Source organism: Suncus etruscus, chromosome 7 (genome assembly GCF_024139225.1).
Source record: "Suncus etruscus isolate mSunEtr1 chromosome 7, mSunEtr1.pri.cur, whole genome shotgun sequence".
Taxonomy (NCBI): Eukaryota; Metazoa; Chordata; class Mammalia; order Eulipotyphla; family Soricidae; genus Suncus; species Suncus etruscus.
In genome coordinates this window covers 47,817,199-47,822,388 of record NC_064854.1, presented here as the reverse complement: position 1 = coordinate 47,822,388, position 5,190 = coordinate 47,817,199, and positions in this window count along the sequence as shown.

Genomic DNA, 5,190 nt, shown 5'->3' with positions numbered 1-5,190 from the left:
AGTATACATATGCTTATTATATACATAATATGTATGTTTATTACATATACATACTTATATTAGTTATGTTGTGTTATATTATATATTTATCATATCATCTTATGTGTTTGTTTATTATACACATATACATATACATATGGTCCACAGCCATCAGAACTCATTACTCTGACTCTACTCTGTGCTTGATTATTGCTCTGATGATGCTCAAAGAACCAGGAGGTGCCGAGGATCAAACATGGACCTTGTAAGCAAAGTATGTATAAGTGCCTTAAGAACCTTAAGCTACCTCTCCAGTCCTAATAGAGGTTTTCCTCAGAAGTGATCACTTGAACTAACTCTCAGATCCCCTTCATATTTTTTTTATCTCAGTGCATAGTCACGTTTTTTTCTTTGACTGAAATACTTTCTTTGTACATTTATAAAAAGATATGTTAATATCATATAGATCATCCACCTTATAATAGGAAGATTCGTTTTCTGCTCTTCTGAGGATGGCAGGTGAGATAGTTATTGTTTATTGTCTCTGATAAATTTCAATGTTTTAAACCTTTACTTACTTTAATCCTTGTTGCCTTTATTTACTTTACTGCCTTTTGCGGGGAGCGGGGGTTGGGTCACACCGGGCAGTGCTCAGGGGCTACTCCTGGCTCTACACTCAGAAATCGCTCCTGGCAGGCTCAGGGACCATATGGGATGCCGGGATTCGAACCACCATCCTGCATACAAGGCAAACCTCCATGCTATCTCTCAGGCCCCACTTTACTGCCTTTTTCTTTCCCTCTCCTTTAAACCCAGCTCTTCTCAAGGAAGAAATTCGCTCCTCTAGGAAAGATGGATACGATGTTCCTAGCTGCCAATTCAGCATAGTAGTGAAGGAGACAACAGAGGAGCTCACATTGAAAAGTGCTGATTGGTAGAGAAAAACCTTGTAGGGTGGTTGAAAACTCTGGAATCTATGCATTTTCTAGGGCCATTTCATTACTCACCAAAGTTTGAAAGGTTGTAGCTTGCTCATTTCTCCCTGAGAATGACTGGTAGGGTTGATGGAATTTTTCTGTTTGCCTATGGCTCTGTTTTGTTATCTTTAGGCATTGAGTCAAGTGGTCCTTGCCAGTGGGGGTGACAGCTGCCCCTGCTGTTTTGGTCCTGGCATAGCTGTGACCCTTCCTCTGTATCAGCATCAAGAGGATGCTGTCATCCTGTGGTGCCCAGCAAGCCCTCTGTCCATCCTCAGAGAGCACCAAGTTGCCTCCAAATCTTTTCCTTTCACCTTTCACTGTGAATTACCCAGGCCAAAAAATAAGGGTGAGAAGACCTGTAATGAGAGCATTTCCTGATGGCGACATTTCTTTGGGATTTCTCTTTTGCTGACTATAGTCTCATATTTTAATGTTACTGCAACTAATTCTTGGCAGATGATGTTTTTTTTCAAAGCACAATTAAATTAAAGCAGACTTTGCTTTTGGTAAACTATTTTTAGTGAAATATATAGGATTAAAAAAAACTAGCTTAACACTAACAACATGCTCAATCTGGATGTGAAAGTGTGTTGTTAAGTTAAAACCCTTATACATATTTTATCATCATTTAAGAAGTGAGCTGACTTATTAGTCTGATAGAAATATAGCCTTGTATAAAGTTTGAATACATAGAAATGCATTTAAAAATCGAATTGTTATATGATCAAATGAAAGATTTTAGACTCTTAATGTGAATTTTCCTCTAGACATATCATTTCATTTTTATGGAAAAGTATACAGACAGTCACCATATAAAAGATACTAAAATGCAGTCAAACATTCTGGCACAAAGCATCTAAGGACTTATAGAATGAGAGTCTCCAATCAATCAATTTTAAGTTATGAACAATTGCATATCCAGTGTCTTACATATAGAGTGTGGTTAGAAATTTAAGTGCCTAATTATATGCTTAGTAAAGAGGAAAGAACAGGTCTTTCATTAGAAGTTAGCTTTAAAATGGGCAGTGCTTTATTCCATATGATCCTCCATGGACTCATAATGTAAATGGTCCTAAAGCTTCTCTGTTTTTTCTTTTTTTTCTGCAGAGGAGAATTATGAGGAAGAAACTGCAACCCACCGAGAAGCAAATCCTCACTGCACATCCAATGGCTAGAATTCCTGACTTGATTTATTGCCCTGATGTACTGCTCCCTTCTCCCTGGCAGGAGTATCCCGTGCCCCTGCCCAGGACCACAGAGTCATCTCCTCTGTGCTGCTCACCAGACTAGCCATCCATTATCCCTCCACTCAACAGCTGTTTCCTGCTTGCACTCTGTGCAATTGGGACTTACAGTTTTTTTTTTTGTTTGTTTAAGGATGTCTTTGCGATTTCATGATTTCTTTTATAGATCTAAAGATGTGACTATTATTCTTCCCTCCTCCCCAAAGACTACCCCACAAATCCAAGAGTCAACCCATCTAGGCTTAGCATCTCAATTAATTGGACTGGTGGAACTGAGCCCCAAGGGTCATTGTTCTATCTGCCAGTACTCTTAGCTCACTGCAGGGTGCAACTCACCAAGCTCCCAAGACTTTCTCTGTATTGAGGATCCAGAACCAGACAGATAGCATCTAAATGGAAAACAGGCTGTTGCCTTATTTTGCTTCCAGGCAATAACAGACTGGGAACTGAAGGTTTCTTAAAAGGAAAATGAACAGCAGAAAGGTTGATGCCTTTGCTATTTCTAGCAGACTGGACAGCCTACACAGAGAATCATCAGGATGAGCAAATTGCAAAGCCAAAATGTAAGGCTTTCACATCAAGGGTAGATTTCTTTATAAGGTAAAAGCAATTCCTGTTATCTTATAGCTAGATCTTTATAGTTTATAAAAATCTCTTTATGTATTTTTAATTCTTTCCTAGTTTACTCAAAAGGCAAATAATGGGCTTGCCTACTCACCCCTGCAGAATTTGGAGAAAGAGGACTAAAAACCTCCTTAGATACATGAAGCTAAAATGGGAAGTCATTGGGAAAATCTAAAGCAGAAGTTAATGTCTTCTAAGTTTTCAACGTGCATTTAAGTCGCACATACAATAATATTCATTTGGAGACACACTTCCAAACTACAAATTCTACATATTTTTAATTTTTTAAAATAATTCTTGAAACATAAATCAGAAAGTCATATTTTGTGTAATTTTTCCAGATGAGAGATCTTTTCTGAAATTTTTAAGGGCCATTGGTCATGTCTTATAAATCAATGTTAATAGTCTAGATACTTTAAGAAATAATTATTAACTTTTATTTGCCAAAACACTGGTGTGACAACATATGCAAGATGGATGATTCTGGGACAGTGTTCCTTTTGTACACAGGATGGGACCTGTCACAAATCAAATTCTAATCCTGCCTAGTTGAAAATTTTAATAGCTGTCTGAAGGTTTAAAAGTAATACAGCTTGTTTGCAACAATAAGTTGATTTGGTGAGAGCGGGATGCTAATCAGTCTTTGATCCTTGCAGAGGCCAGAGAGCTCTCATGCAGCCTGGACTTGTACCCCTCACCCTGCCAGCTGTCTTGCAAATGCCTGCCTTTGGTCACGGGGTATACCAGGCAAGCTGGGAGTAGGGATGGATCAGTGCAAATCATCATCTCTCCAAATGCATCACTCTGTAAGTCAAGTAGTAGCATGCATTTTATTCACAGAGATGGTAACTATTTACAATGTTCTTTGACAAGAAATGTTCTGACAAGATCAATATTTTTTTAAAGAAGGTCATTTTTTTTCATTCAAAATAACTTAGACTGTTATCATCGTCATAACTCAGGATTTACAAAGGCACCAGGCATGGTGCGCTGGTGCTAGGATGGCAGGGTTAGCTGTTAGTCCCCAGGAGAACTTGCTGGGTCTTAGAGTGAGTGATGTCAGGCACGCGAGGGCTGCATGAAGCAGCTGGGCTCCAGAGGGGAGGCTGAAACAACCAGCAGCAGCTGGACAAACGCAGGAGGTCAAGCAGTATTTGTGGACACTGACTTCTCCCTAAGCATCCCTGCAGGGTATAGACATCAAAGCCCATCACCCAGGAATAATGTCCAGTGGATTTTCTGTGTAAGCCCCCTCCCCAGGTGCTGACCCTGGAGAGAGAGATCTTTTGTTGGCTCCATGCCCTTTGAAGATGGTGTAACATTCCTCCTGAGTGTGCTATTTCTGAAAGTAGGTTGTATGATGGAGGAGGAAATAGAGCATTTTGTAACTGTTTTGAGGAGCTTACATTTTTTAAATTATTTTTATTTGCTGTCTTCTTTTTTATCTGAGGAAAAGGGCCCTAGTATTCAGTAGTTTTTTTCTTTAATAAGTACCTATACAGGAACTTATCCTGCATACAGGATAAGGGGGAACAAAAAGATTCTCATTGGATTAGGCCATTAAGGACCTTTATATAGGTTCTATTTGATAACACCTTCCTTATTACTTTGAAAGTTTGAGGTATATTTGGCAGAATATGTCCAAGCTTGAAAAGGAATTATTTTTATAGTCAAAGGCCTTTTATGAGATAAATTTAGTTTTATAAAAGATTAAGAAAACAGTTTCTATGGTCTAAAATCTAAGATGATTATGTTGTAGAAAAAACTGTTGATGTTGAAATGGGTGGAAATGACTAGAGAACCCCTGTTATGTGTTAAGAGGAGGTATGAAACATGGGGAAAAACATGGCAAAAGTTGTAATGAGCCAATTTGTATCAGAAGATGTTCCAGTTTTGTACGTAAAGTGCTTGCATCCAAGATGGGACGGTGTTGTTTCTAGCTCATTTCATATTAAGGACTGGTGCCAATTTTTAAATGAATTGAGCTTTAAAGCCCACTTGTAGGTCTCTTATTCAGAATTAGATGCTTTCACCTCTACACATATAAGGAATTACACAATAGAAAAGTTTTAATTTTGTTCTGTTTGGGACCACATCCATCAGTGCTCAGGGTTTACTTATGGCTCTGCACTGAGAACTCATTTTTGGTGGGAGACTGGGTTCAAACTCGGGTAGGCAAACTCCCTACGTGCTGTACTATCTCTTTTTGGCCCCAGCAGGTTCTTTTTTTAAACATAACTTTTAGAAATGTTTTCTATCTCTACAATGACCTTAAGAACCTGCACTCCACCCAGCACCTCTCGGGTATTCTTAGGGCTCTGCTTTACAATCAAACTGTTCCAGTGGCACCAATTCATTACTCG